The sequence below is a fragment of the Drosophila subpulchrella genome, unplaced genomic scaffold (genome assembly GCF_014743375.2).
Source record: "Drosophila subpulchrella strain 33 F10 #4 breed RU33 unplaced genomic scaffold, RU_Dsub_v1.1 Primary Assembly Seq117, whole genome shotgun sequence".
Lineage (NCBI taxonomy): Eukaryota > Metazoa > Arthropoda > Insecta > Diptera > Drosophilidae > Drosophila > Drosophila subpulchrella.
The window spans coordinates 295047-309909 of NW_023665459.1; the positions used below are offsets into that span (position 1 = coordinate 295047).

Consider the following 14863-nt stretch of genomic DNA (forward strand, 5'->3'; position numbering starts at 1 on the left):
AGTAACGAAAATCTGATAGTCGAGGCACTCGACTATAGAATTCTTCCTTGTTTTAAGTTCATTTCATTGGTGGTGGGAACCTTCTCTATAAGCAAACAAGGGAGAACGCTATAGTCGAGTACCTCGACTATCAGATACCCGTTACTCAGCTTAAGCGACCAAAGGGAAATGGAGATATGCAAGCAGCAAAGCGAGATTTAAATGCGCCACCTACCGGCGGAAGACAGATTTAAGCGTTGTGTGCGTTAGGGTAGGCGTGACAAATTCATTGTTCAATAGAATAAGTTAGCCGCGCACTTTGCTCTTTCTGAGCGCCGGCAGTGCTTTTCTCTTTGCCGCTAAGTTCGGCCGGCAACTATTTACATACACACACATACACGCGTAAAAACATTTCGCACTGTCTGGCTCTGACGTCATAGCTTTTTTTCTTGGGAGGTTTGTGGGCGTTAGAGTGGGCGTAGAAAAAATTTTTTTGGGTCAATCGATAGGTATGGACAAGACTAATACATTTCAGTTAAAATTTTCTATCTAAAATCAAAACTGTAGGAGCCACAGTTTTGGGCGGTTTGTGGGCGTTAGAGTGGGCGTGGCACTCTACTGAAACAAACTTGCGCTGCGTAAGAAGCTCAGGAATCTGCTCGCCAAATCTCAATAGCCTAGCTCTCATAGTTTCCGAGATCTCAGCGTTCATCCGGACAGACGGACAGACGGACAGACGGACAGACGGACAGACGGACAGACGGACATGGCTAGATCGACTCGGCTAGTGATCCTGATCAAGAATATATATACTTTTTGGGGTCGGAAACGCTTCCTTCTGCCTGTTACATACTTTCCGACGAATCTAGTATACCCTTTTACTCTACGAGTAACGGGTATAAAAATAGCTACAGTTTAATTTCACAGGTTCGGACCCATACTTTATCTATTCCTATCCTTGGCGTCGGCTCACATTACTGATTATTCACAGAAGAATTTTGGTGATGTGTTTGAACAAACCAGAAATGAACAAACTTTTAAGTTGGAAATGACGAATATAACCTGGAAAATTCCCCATGTAACTCCAAGCGATTTTGCAAAAATTAAGATGTACGATATTATTAAAAGTGGTGTAAACCTACCAATTGCATTCCGGAGTTGGGATTCATATGTTAACCCCAAATTGGGGTATGGAAGTCAACACAGTTGGAATGTGAAATTGTCGGCTAACCGCGAAAAACCAAGATTTGCCATAATTGGGTTTACACTAAATGGAGAACATATCACAAATAACTTATCAAACTTGAAAGTTCACTTGAATTCTGAGTCATATCCATATGATAATCTAAATGTTGATTTTAGTAAGAATCAATATGCACACCTATATGAAATGTATACAAGATTTCAATCTAGTTACTATAATCGTGAATCACAACCATTTTTGACCCCAAATGGATTTAAATTGAAGGCCCCTATTATTGTGGTTGATCTTTCATATCAAAACGAATCAGTGAAAACTGGACCTATTGATGTGAGAATTTCAATAGAACTGAAGACACCAAGTCATGAAAATACCCAAGCTTACTGTCTCCTCATACATGACCGTTTAGTTGAATATAACCCATTAAACGGACTAGTACAACGAGTTGTTTAACATTAGAAAAATGTTGAAAGATACTGTTTCGATTGATGTTCAAGGTTTCTTTGATAATAATAATAATTTTATTCTAAAGGAAATTGAAATTGTATTCGAAAAAGATCCAAACTTGAATAATAGTTTTTTAATAGAACCACCATATGATTTTACTTTGCTAAATACAAAATCTCGAAAGACTGCAATTTGGTTAACCAATACACATCACAAAATTTTTTGTAACGATGGAGAAAATAGTTTTCCACAAACTCGAAAGTATCTAAGGACAATTACAAGCGGAAAACAAATTATTTGTAAAGGTGTGGAAAAGAAACGATTTCTACAGAAGTTTTTTGGGAGTCGTCAGCTCATTAATATCGAGGAAATGGGCTGTCCGTCATTAAACAGGTTTAAAGGAAACCGGTTTCCCTATTGTGAAACACACCTTAAGGGCGGGGTTTGTGCTCTTAACAATGCATACATTATTTTGACATTTTTTAAAAGTAGCTCCAAAACAATAAAATAATTTTTATACATCATTTTAAAGTTGAGACTAGATGTGTAAGGTCCTACAAGAAAATAAAATTAGCAAAATGAAATTTCATGAGGAAATTGACCAATTTATTGAACAATTTAAAGGACAGATAATTGGTCAGCATTTTCAATACCTTCAAAACACAAAAACTATGTTCATGAATCGAGGTGGACATGATCTCAAAACTACGAATTATGGTGAACACTTTACATTTTGTAATACAGAAATGACGTCGGAAACGTAGGCCTGCTTCTTCAATGCAAATCGCCGGAATCAAAGCAGAAAATTAATTTCTTTATATAATAAAAATGTTCACAATAAATGAATAATTGTATTATTATGCTACAAAATAAACTTCTGACTTTTTATTTCGAGTTAAAATTACAGGTACGGAGAATGGAAAATATTTCCTTGACTGAGATATGTCGGCTACTTGCGAGTTGTTGCGCGGTCGTGATTTCAACCCCTATTATGGGAACGTGTTATGTCGCCATCCCTCACTAATCGAGTAATCGAGAAAACCAGGAATGCGAAGTGGGTTTAGGGTTTCCAGTGATGGGCAACGTGAGAATTGGAGTCAGTTCGGGGGCGAATTCAAATTCAAACCGGACAAATGGAGGTTATAGGGACATTGACCCAGAATGCAGGGAACCGAGGTCCGTAATCTGCATAGGTTGGCGGGAGGAAAATGGCCGACACTAGATCAGTTCAGATTTGGTGTCGGCGGCGCGCAGTCGCAGCGGGTTCAAGAAATTAACTATCTCCTCACGCGGTCGTGGTGTGCAAGTGGCCATCAGCGCCTAGATAAGTGCAGCCAAAAATTTCGAACGCAATAAATAAAAAGGAGTGAACTCGCTCGTGCAAAGTTTTCACCGGTCGTCGACGCCGGAGAACGGTCTCTGAAGCCGGACTGGCCAAGACCCTACGGTGAGTGCGTTCCTGTTAGTGGGGGGAAAGAGAGTCCAATAGGAATCTTATTTCAGGCCAGCGAGAAGAGACGAAGAAGGTAGTGGCCAGGTTCCATTAATTAGGGCCTGGCCAAATTTTTCTTGGAGTAACCCCGGTTCTCGGCCGGAGATTACGTCATCGGCGAGCCCGGTGCCTCCAGCGCTATCTACCAGGAGGAACCTGTCGTGCCTGCGAGAAATCATCCGCGCGCGTTGGGAATTTACTCCAGGAGGGGGCATAATCCTCCCCAGAATTCGGTGGAGGATTCGATTGCGCGTCACAGCACGTGGAATTACATCACCAACCGGACCTGGAAAAGATCGGCGGCTTACTGCGAAACAGTCTTTTTAGCTTTATGTTGTGTTGTCCCTTAGTTTATTTAGTTATTTGTTTATTTAATTATTTATATATTTTTTTCACATAAAATTCGTTGGGGGAGGGGATCTTATATAACATTTAAAAATTAACATATATATATTGCACATAGATACTACCCATATTGCACTATTATTTATTTATTATATCACCAATTTTATACTGTTTATTGCCGGATGTGAATAATTCACGGCGAGTGTTTTTTTTTTACATTTGTTTATTTAGTTATTTGCACTTATCGCTCCTTCTGGGCGAGGCTTGACATCTAAACCGTCAAAGCCAGGTATTTGTTAATCCCACGGGGAATCCTCTCCAGCGACCGCGTCGAATAGGTTATAATCGGGTCTGGGATCCCCTTAAGAGAGCTCTTTTAGGTAGGGACCGAAATAAAGAGAACAGACCAGTCTACGTAAATCCCTTTGGTGACTGTCGCACCCGGCGGGCGGTGGTTGATGGGTTTCCTTACGGGAAGCTGAAGCCCTGTAAATAATTTAAGTAAATAAATGATACGATAATGAATATGGAGTAGACATATCTTCCAGAGGGGAGGGAACATGTAAGCGGTTCCAAGATGTCTCACGGTGACCGGTCCAAGGGGCAGTCGGAGTCACCTACGGCTGCTACGGTTGGGTGGGAGCGCAGAGGCTTTGGGTTTGCCCCCTAAAGCCCACAATAGATCTGATGGCGTCCTCTGACCTGAAAAGGAACAAGTCGGGGAATAAGTTTTGTGATAATCACGTGTTGTGTTAGTTTTATAGTTTCGTCAATGTTTTGGTCCAGTCATAAAGCAGCTGTTGCAGCGTGAAGTGTTGTGAAGTACAAACATCTGTTTGTTTATTGTTGCGTGTGTGTGGGCAGGGTTGGAGTACCCACACCCCAAGTGCTCTAGAGCTAGCCGGCGCTGCCCACTCGCGGACACACGTAGTCCTATTTTGGGACATAACAAACGTATTAGAGCTAGCAGTCAGCCGTGAGGTCGTTGGCGTGAGGCCCATGATCTTGTCAATGAGCGTGCGCCTTCAGGCTTGTGCATGTGTCCTTTTTGTTGCGGTCAGGTAATTGACAGGTGCGCATGTTCGGGTAGCTCTTGCTTGAATACCTTTTATGACATGTTTATGACCCACTTGTGGAAAGGAGAGAATCTTAGACAATTTACCAGTTAAACCTTCTGGGGCGGAAACAAAAATGTGTATTTGAAAATATTCCACATCTGAGAATCATTACCTTGTGAAATTTATTTTATTGGGGTTCTTTTGATTTTTAAATTAGTTTCACAATCATAGGAAACATTATTCCCCAACATGATCGGACATGTTCCTCTAAGATAACCATCTTTGAATACTTTGGGTGTGCGACCTTTCACACGTGCACAGCAACACCTGTGATAATGAGGCAACAGGGTACGTGATCACACCTTTCCCCAACATGATCGGATATGTTCCTGTAAGATAACAACCTTTGGATACTATGGTTGTGCGACCTTTCTCACGTGCACCTTTCTCACCTGACTATTAATTGCACATAATGAGGGGAAGGATACATGATCAATATTGTCACATGGGGATGTGGGGGCGATGGGGGCAATTAAGTATACTCTTTATAGACATGATCGTGACATTTTTATGAGTTCAAAGTCCATTAAAATCAGTTAATTTATTGGATTATGCTAATTGTCCCAGAACCCGCATAGGTTAATGAGGGGGAGGGGGGCTTGGGGCCATTAATATGCTAATTGTCCCAGAACCCATCTTTCCCTACTACTAACGGGATTGTTACCCATTGTTTGGGCTATAGGGAAATTACAAAATTTCCTATTTGGCTCCGAAGAAATTCGAATTTTCACAGATCATCAACCTCTCACGTTCGCTGTTTCTGAGCGAAATACTAATGCCAAAATTAAACGATGGAAGGCATTCATTGAAGAACACAACGCAAAATTATTTTATAAGCCAGGAAAGGAACATTTTGTGGCCGATTCCTTGTCCCGACAAAACGTTAACTCAATGCAAAATGAACCCCAATCCGATGTTGCCACTGTGGACAGCGAAGTCTTCTTGACCTACACGGTCAAATCCACGGATAAACCCTTGAGCAGCATCAGGAATCAAATAATTCTGGAAGAAGCAGGCCAGCCTTCACGGCGAAATTTTATAATTTTCGGGAGCAAAACCCGCCACATAATACATTTCAATAACAAAGACTCACTGCTCGAGTTGGTTAAAGAGGTCGTTAACGTGAATGTTGTGAACGCCATTCACTGTGACCTCCATACATTAGCTTGCATCCAGCATGCCCTGTTGCTGGAATTCCCGGCAACCAAGTTCTGGCACTGTAAAAGATTCGTGAATGATATCACAGATGCAAATGAGCAGTCTGAAATTATAACTTGCGAACACAACCGCGCCCACAGAGCTGCCCAGGAAAATGTGAAACAAGTCCTTCAGGACTACTATATTCCAAAAATGACTAAGCTCGCTAATGAGGTAGTCAATAATTGCAAAACATGCACTAGGGCGAAATACGACAGACACCCCAAGAAGCAGGATTTGGGGGTCACACCAATCCCTTCGTATGCGGATATCGACATATACTCCACAGATAAAAAGTTATTTTTAACCTGTGTCGAAAAATTCTTAAAGTTCGAGGTAAAGCAACCTTCTAGGGCCAAAGTAGACGTGCGTGGACCCATCATGCAGCTTGTGAATTTTTTTCCTAAAACCAAGACCTTATACTGCGACAATGAGGCATCATTCAACTCGGAGAACATAAATTCATTGTTAAAAAATCAGTATAGCATAGACATCGTTAACGCACCTCCTTTACACAGTAGCTCCAATGGGCAAGTGGAACGATTTCACAGCACCCTAACGGAGATAGCAAGGTGTAATACACAATTGACAAAAAAGTTAATGACACCGTCGAACTCGTCATGACAGCCACGGTAGAGTACAACAAAACGCTGCACTCAGTCACGAATTTGCAATTAAAAGATGCTATGCACTCAGCCAGCGATGAACAAAGGTTGGCAATAAAACGACAAATCGAAAAAGCTCAACAAGCTAATCCAAATAGGTTCAACCCAACAAGACAAAATCTAATTTTTGAGGTAGGAGAAAAAGTATACCTTAGAAATAAGAAAAGGTTAGGGAATAAACTAACTCCACTGTACACAGAAGAGCGCGTACAAGCACACATGGGAACGTCTGTTCTCATTAGAGGGAGGGTGGTCCATAAGGACAACCTCAGATAAAACCGCTTTTAATTTTTCTATCGGCTCACACGCACCCGTCACTTACACATATTCACCCTATAAGGGGCACAGTAGTTTTAACCTTTCGCTTTCTTACAGGATCGCAGGAATTGTATTGATAACGTTAGCTGTAGTTGACGCTAGAGTGACAGACTACTCCCACGCCCAATACATACCTGTCACGGATGGGATCGCACTGGTGTGGGAACAGATACATGTTTTGCAGCACTCAAGCAATTTAACGGAATTCTCAGCAATGATAGACGAAACTGCTAAGTTGCCCGACTTATTCCCACAGTCGCACATGCGAAAATTGCTAGAGGTCGACACTGACCATATTAGAAGCTTATTGTCCGTGTTAAAAATACACCATAGGATGGCCAGGAGTCTAGACTTCTTAGGTACCGCACTTAAGGTGGTAGCGGGCACACCGGCCGCATCTGACCTTGAAATGCTTAAAATGTCCGAGTCCCGACTGATAGAGTCAAATAACAGGCGGGTAATCATCAACACGCAAACGCAGGATAAAATCAACAAGCTCACAGATACTGTTAATAAAATTATTATAGCAAAACCAAACAATATAGTTGACACTTCACACTTCTTCTTTTGGCCAGAAATATAATATTAATAACCGAAATTCAAAATGTAATGCTCACAGTCACACTTGCTAAAGCCAATATTATAAGCCCGGCCATTTTCAATCACGATGATTTGAAGTCTGTATTAGTAGATCACCCCACACAGGTCCCTATCATAAGCCTATTAGAGGCATCTAATATTAAAGTCCTTCAGTCCGATAATATCATCCATGTGCTGATTGCATATCCTTAATTTAAAATTACATGTAAAGAGGTCACAATCTTTCCTGTATTACACCAACACACCATCCTGACACTGCAGAAAAACGTAGTAGCCGAATGCAACAATGATGTCCTAGCAGTCACTGAATGCGTATTAACACCTTTCGCATCCTTCTGCAAGCTGGCAGCCCACGATACTTGCGCTCGAGGCCTACATGCAGAAGGTATAGCACGATGCGAAACGCAGGCCAGCCATCTAAGCCCCATCACACTGGTAGACGACGGAATACTAATTATCAACGAGTGTCCAGCTCGGGTCAGCACTGACGATGGCCCTGAGATAACTATCAACGGCTCACATCTCATCACCTTTAAGCGAATAGCTTTTATCAATGGCACCAAGTATTCGAATCAACGTGAAGTTATCAAAAAAACACCGGGCATGGCGGCATCCCCATTGCTAAACATCATCGGCCGTAATCCAGTGCTAAGTATGCCCGTTCTCCAAGGAATGAACCAAAACTTGGAGGTTATCCAAGGGCTTGAGGAGGAGGTGAAATCGGCTGGAGTCACCAACATCTGGTTCGCTGTCGGCGTGGGAATCAGCATCCTTATCAGCTGCTCTATCCTACTCTTCCGAGTGTTGAGAAGGCAGCGAGAGGCGCGGGAAACACAACAGGTCGTCGATAAATTCCAGTTGTCCGAGGACGGCCACACTTCTAAGGGGGGAGTAGTTAACACAGTTAAGGAGTAACTTATAAGTCGGTACAAATCTTAGGCGGTTTTTGGGTCACCCTAGTGTTTTTATGTGCGGACTCAGCATAAGACGCCTTTAGGGACCGTGCCTGGTTCTTGGCATGGTGAGTTATGCACTTTCTGCTAGTGTCAACATTTTTGTATGACAAGCGGCCGGCTTGCCGTCCACGTTTAGCCAGGGTACAGCTTATAAGTTCGAGTTATCATTTGTCATTCACTGAATAAAGAGCTTGTGCTCCATTTGATTTAACTCCGGCAAACTGCCGTTAACTTCTTATCACTTCAAACTGTCTGAGTCTCTAGGCCAGAAGGTTAAGAAGGGCAGTAACCCTTCCATCCTAAACCACCTAAATCAACATTTGGGGATCACCGGCCAACCGGCCACCAACACCAATTGGAATATCGTCAATTAGACATCACGTCATCACTGACAGCCACCGGCCAACCGGCCACCAACACCAATTGGAATATCGTCGCTTAGACACCACGTCATCACTGACAGCGGCGAGGAAAGACTACAACTACAATACTTAATTTATATACCTTATGGGGTCGGAAACGCTTCCTTCTGCCTGTTACATACTTTCCGACGAATCTAGTATACCCTTTTACTCTTCGAGTAACGGGTATAAATACCTACATTTAAACCAAATTTTTACCAATTTACACACATTATTCTTTTACCTATGAACGAATCCAAATTTTTAATCTTACCCAACTATATGGCATACCATAATGCGAAAGACGTATATTATTTCACAAACAAATGTAATAGGGTGCATAAGTATTTTATCTGTGAAAACTCTATTTCAACCAAAAACAATCTTAAAACCGAATGCCTTGATAATATATTCACGTTAAATACTGCAAATTGAAAAGTCAAAGATGTTGGAATCCAAGAAATAATTACGGAAATAGAAGCAGCATACATCTTAATTTTGAACACAAATAACTCTACCATTGAATCTAATTGTACGACTAATATTTCTGTAAAGGGATCTTCTCTAGTTACGTTCAAAAACTGAGAATATACATCAACCAAATACCCTATGACAAAGAATTGTCACAATTCAAGGAAAAGATAGAAGCTACAGTTCCGGTTATTCAAAATATCAACTTCACCGATCACATTGAAGATATTAATTTACAGAAACTTAATTTGCGTACCATCAATGCTTCCAATTCCATTGTTTATTGGAAAAAGTTAACGACTACTAGTTTTGGAGCTGTATATCTATTATTATTAGTTGGAGTCTTGGTATCAATCCTTTTGATACATACAAAAAAGAAAATTGTATTCGCTACCATCCCAGAACCGAGTTTCGTGACGTCCACTCCTTCGCTTTGGCCGTCACTTCAATCCAGGAGGGGAGAAGTTACCGACCAGTCGGTTGGCAACGAGCCTGCGGCTAAACCTCCCAGAGTTACCCTAGAAATGGTACGCTGACTGGGTGGGCACTTTGACCCACACATCTGGATGCAGTTATGTTGCAAGCCGAAACATTGTATATACCCAGCAACGACCCACTCGAGTCGTTGCCCCGCTATCGTTTTGCTGACATCGCAACAGGATGCCCCGACTACAGGAAATATGACACGAGCGGACACTTCGAACGGATTGCTGGCTAATTATTCTTTATTTCATCTTGTATTACTGTATAAGCCCTTATGTATAGTATATTAGATTTTATGTGCATTTTCGGCAGCGGCGGCTTCTCGGCCACTGCTGAACAATATATGAATAAGTCTAGAAATTCACTTAAACGTTTTTACTCTATTCAAATCGTATTTAATTTCAGCAAATATCGATCTTGAGATTCAAAGTATCAATTCTGAGGACTTACTGACGGATAACTGGAACCCCCTTGGACCACTACCAAACAGCGGAAGATACCATAACTCGCGCATAGCGTGTGTTCCTTTTGAGGGCCGTGTTTCCATGCGAGCTCTAAAAATAAGTGCATAACTTTTCGCGGCGCCTTTTTCAAATCCTCTGCTTTGACCGCGTAAATATTGAAGACGTCGGCCAAGTTTCGGTCTTAAAGGCTGAAGAAGGATAGATCGGTTAAGAGGAGCTGGAATATAAATGATTGTACTTACCATATTCATTAAACATTTGTAAAACCCACAATGTGAGTGAGTTTACCCAGTGGGGGAGATGGAACAGTCGTAATCGCGAGAAGGGGGCAACCGACCGAGAATGGGTGGTGCCCTTCCGCATCTTAAGAGCATCCATGGTTGGGTGGGAGCGCTTGGCTAAGTCATCAATAGCCACAAAATTTAACCCATTTTTAAGTCAATACTTGTAGGTATTTACCTTTGTTTACATTTTTGTTTTTTGAGATGACCGATAGTTTAGAGATGTGAGACAGCGGAGTTGTCGATACTTATGTTGCAAGCTGTGGTATTTGGGGTACTCTGCCTTTAGATAAGACTGAGCTAGCAGCACTGCCACCGAAAAATAAGCAGTTCGTAACAATTTCCCTTCATTTTATTTGTCTTATAATCTAGTGTTGTTTGCCTTTAATCAGCGCTCTCAGAGTTCGGTGTCTCCGTTATTCTCTCTTCTTGTTAATCCGCCTAGGAAAAGCAAGAGAAAACAAAAAACGCATAATGGAGTGAGAGAAAAAGGGCTTGACATTGCTCATTCTTTCGGCGTTAGCCGACAGAAATTAACCGTTTTTAAATAAGTGCGCCGGCAATTTTTCGTTTACAAATGCGTTTATAAGTTTAAGTCAAGTAAGTGATACTATAATTCATTAATGTGAACCAATTAAATTATGTAAACTGTTTACTTACAGTTTTTATTGGTTCGCCCCTTACCGCAGCGCTTCCTGTGTTTATTTTCAGTAATATTAATTGACTGCCCGAAGACCCTGACAAATGTTTTCGCAAGGCAATCCAATAAATTCAAAAAATTAAAGCTAAAAAAGAACAAAAAATTAAAAGTCGCAAAAAGAATTATAAAAAAAATTTAAGCAAATAATAAATTAGTTTTATTTTGGAAGACTTTTTTACATTTTATAGATAACATTTTATTTTTTGGTCACACATGAAATCCCCAAGGACATGTCACATCCCATACGACAAATACGTACGACGATACGAAAAATGTTCATAAGAGCAATCCCGTTCCTAATCCGGGTCCCACTTCCTCAAGGTCCAATATGCCTATTGGGACTCGGAGCTGGACTGCGGTGGAGCGGAAAAAATGGAGAAGCATCTGTGGGACGAGAAGGAAGCTTTAAACTACTAATTTACATAAATAAAAACATTCGTTGAACATTCCATTTATTTTTATTTTAATTTTTTTGTGTACCAGCAGACTTCTCCTTTTTAAATCTCTCCAGTTGATTTGTTTTCCGTTTGGCAACAAACCCAGATGCTTGACAGTAAGACCATGCTGAATGTAATGCGGGTCAACTTTGAGAACTTCGGTCACTCTACAAAAAATAAGATTTTTCGACTCTTAAGCCGATCTGAGTAAAACCGCGAGCTAACCATAGGAGTGAGCGAGAGGCAAACAGGCGGCTAAAGCTTTTCGTCGGGTCTGTTTTTCAGCGCGGTACTCAGATGAGCTAAGGAAATACCAGAAAAAATACCAGATTTCGGGAGTGAATTTTCGATGAACGCCGTTACCCGCGGCCCAAAGAATAAGAAATTTAATCTTTGGCGGTGTTCGTGCAGAAGCGGTGGGGAATTTAAAAATTAAAAATGGAAGAAAAACACCAAAATCGGCTTAAGGAGGTCAGTGCAGATGAAAAAGGAAGCCTAATCCAAGCTATTGCTCTTTATTGTGGGACTTGACAGACAGGAAGCAATACCACAACGCGTTGTGGCCCCGTTGCACCGGGGCAAATCCGCAGAATAGTTGAAGCGCTGGAGGAGATCCACTAGAGAATCCCCCCAGTGGGAAGGAACATGGGACATCGCTCGATCTCCAACGAGCTCTCCATTGACGACTCCACCTCCACCAGCTACTTGACGGCTAAAGCGGAGATGGAGGACGCGCAGGTTTCTATAGGGAGGAGAAAATAAGGTCGCCCGCTAAGGGACACCTGGAGGAGCTATCACCACCCACTAGAGAATCCCCCAGTGGGAAGGAACATGGGACATCGCTCGATCTCCAACGAGCTCTCCATTGAGGACTCCACCTCCACCAGCTACTTGACGGCTAAAGCGGAGATGGAGGACGCGCAGGTTTCTATAGGGAGGAGAAAATAAGGTCGCCCGCTAAGGGACACCTGGAGGAGCTATCACCAGCCAGGAGCCAGCTAGGAGCTGGACTACAGATGGCGCGGGAAAGATGGCGGAGCATACGTGGGACGAGAATAAAGCGTTTAACTTCTTATTTACATAAATAAAAACATTCGTTAAAAATTTCATTTATTTTTATTTTAATTTCTTTGTGCACCAGCAGACTCTTCTTTTTTAAATTGCTCAAATTGATTTGTTTTCCGTTTGACAACAAGCCCAGCTGCTTGACAGTAAGACCATGCCACATGCATTGCGGGTGAACTTTGAAAACTTCGGTCACACTACAAGGAATAAGATTTTTCGACTAGTGAAACTCTTAGCCGATCTGAGTACTTGGCTTTATGAACAAAAGATACTTAAATGCCTAAAAACCATTTTTAAAAAGTACATATAGGGCGTTCAAAATCGATAAAAATACAAGTATTTTTTCAGTCCCTCGCTGCAGTCACAATTTTGAAGGGCCGGCTGGCCGTTGGTAATCCAATGCTGAGTTGTTGTATTAGTAGAGAGCTACGTTAAAACGTAGGTGGGCGCGAGGGTGTTCCTCTCTACAGTTTCTTCTTAGACCAGCCGGTTGGCCGTAAAACATCTGTTGCAGAATTATGAAGATTACACTGGGAGGAAACTATCCTCCTTTCCTTGCTGGCCTAGAGACTCATTCAAGATCAAATCAATACAAATTTAACAGAACTTCTGTTCTGTATTTTCTGAATCCCAAAAGGGAACTGACTTAAAGCTAACAAAAATTGTACTTCATAGCGGCCACGCAAATATGCTGTGTTTGCCGGCTATGCATGGGCATCCGGCCAGGCGCTGTGTCAGCAGTTTGGACGGTCATCGCCGTCGGCCGGTTAACTTAGTTAGCTGCCCCCCTCAGGAATGAGGCCGCCCTCGGCCGACCCTATTTGGGCAATCATCTCTTCTAACTGGCCCGCAGTTCTTCTGGCCTGGGTGACTCGCCGATAGGTTAAGCCGATGCAGATCAACGCGCTGCATATTGCTCCTGCAATTAGTACTGTTCAGTCCCACGGTACTTGGTTCGTATACTCAGCTGATAGCCCTGCCAACTGAATACGAAGGTCAGGACATCCGGCTACTCTATAGAACTTGCGACAAAAAAAAAAGAGAGAACTACGAGCTTCAGCGACCAGAACAACATTGTCTTTTTTTACTTTTCTGTCCATTGCGACCCATTTGTTTGTAAAGGTAATTAATGAACAAGAGTGAAGTGTACACATTATAAGCTAATGAATTAAAGGCTAAACAGTTATATTTGAACTTCAGTCGTTTAATTACTCCCAAGGGCCCCTCTTACGATGACATCCGTATAGAGCATATTCGGCACGGCGTCACAATTGAACATGGTGGCCCATGAGGGGACTCTTGCTTGAAGTTTAAAAATCTCAGTTTGATCTTTCAATTGTTAGTTATAAAGCATAACACCCATCACTCTATCTAACACAAATTGCGATCGTCTCCGTTTGTGCCCCCAATACGTGCTCTCACACCGACAGAGCACAGTCATCAATACCAACACACCCGGTCGCCTCCCTTAGTTCCAAAAAAAAAAGTTTCACTTGTGAATCACCTTGTGAATCCCGTGGGACATGTCTTCTTGCACGAGTGAAGAACAAGTGACGCTCCATATAGAAAATTGTATGGGATGTCGGCATTTTCACAAGTGAAAATTTTTCGAAGTCCCACGGGTTTTTACTTGTTTCTTATACTCATTTTTTCTATGGCCTGTCACGTGCCGATGACACGTCCCAAGTGAAGTCACTTGTGAAAATCAGAATTTTTCCAAGTGTTTTCACTTATGAAATCACTTGCAAGTGACACGTCCCAAGTGAAATCACTTGTGAAAATCAGAATTTTTCATTGAGTCTTCACTTATGTAAATATAGAATTTAAAATACATACTTTTTTTTTTACTTTTAAATTAATTTTAATAAAATATTGTTATTTAGGTTATCTGTTAAAGGACAATTATTATAGTAAGCCTAGTTTTATGTTACGTTACTGGCTTTTTACATTGGTCATCGCTTTCCTTAAACCTTTGTCCGGGTCCTCCGAATCCTTGGCCATCGCTCCTAAAAAAATGTATGGGCATATGATTAAAATATGCGCTTTACTTGTTTATTTGTATATTTACCTTTTAGAGCTGTGTATAAGCCCTTTGCGGGATTTTTTTGGCCACAGAACATTTCGTCATCCACTTTCGGCTAACGGAACCCATTGAATACCTTCAAAACTTACGTACTTTAAACTAAGATCAATGCACAACATCTCAAACTTAACGTAACACTTACCTGACTTTATTATATTAA

The 14863-nt window shown here is 41.6% G+C and overlaps 1 long non-coding RNA gene across 3 annotated transcripts; it reads right to left on the reverse strand.

The window, feature by feature from the left end:
- Nucleotides 1-3447: 3447 nt before the first annotated feature.
- Nucleotides 3448-11205, reverse strand: LOC119558614. Of its 3 annotated transcripts, none has more exons than XR_005220308.1 (4): nucleotides 11079-11198; nucleotides 10380-10859; nucleotides 10124-10325; nucleotides 3448-4166 (listed from the first exon to the last, which is right to left on the reverse strand). It is a non-coding gene; the product is annotated as an uncharacterized LOC119558614 (long non-coding RNA). The 3 variants fall into 3 exon arrangements; XR_005220309.1 differs by lacking the exon at nucleotides 3448-4166 and having other exon boundaries at nucleotides 9888-10325; nucleotides 10380-10535; nucleotides 10597-10859; nucleotides 11079-11205; XR_005220307.1 differs by lacking the exon at nucleotides 3448-4166 and having other exon boundaries at nucleotides 9888-10325; nucleotides 11079-11205.
- Nucleotides 11206-14863: the final 3658 nt, after the last annotated feature.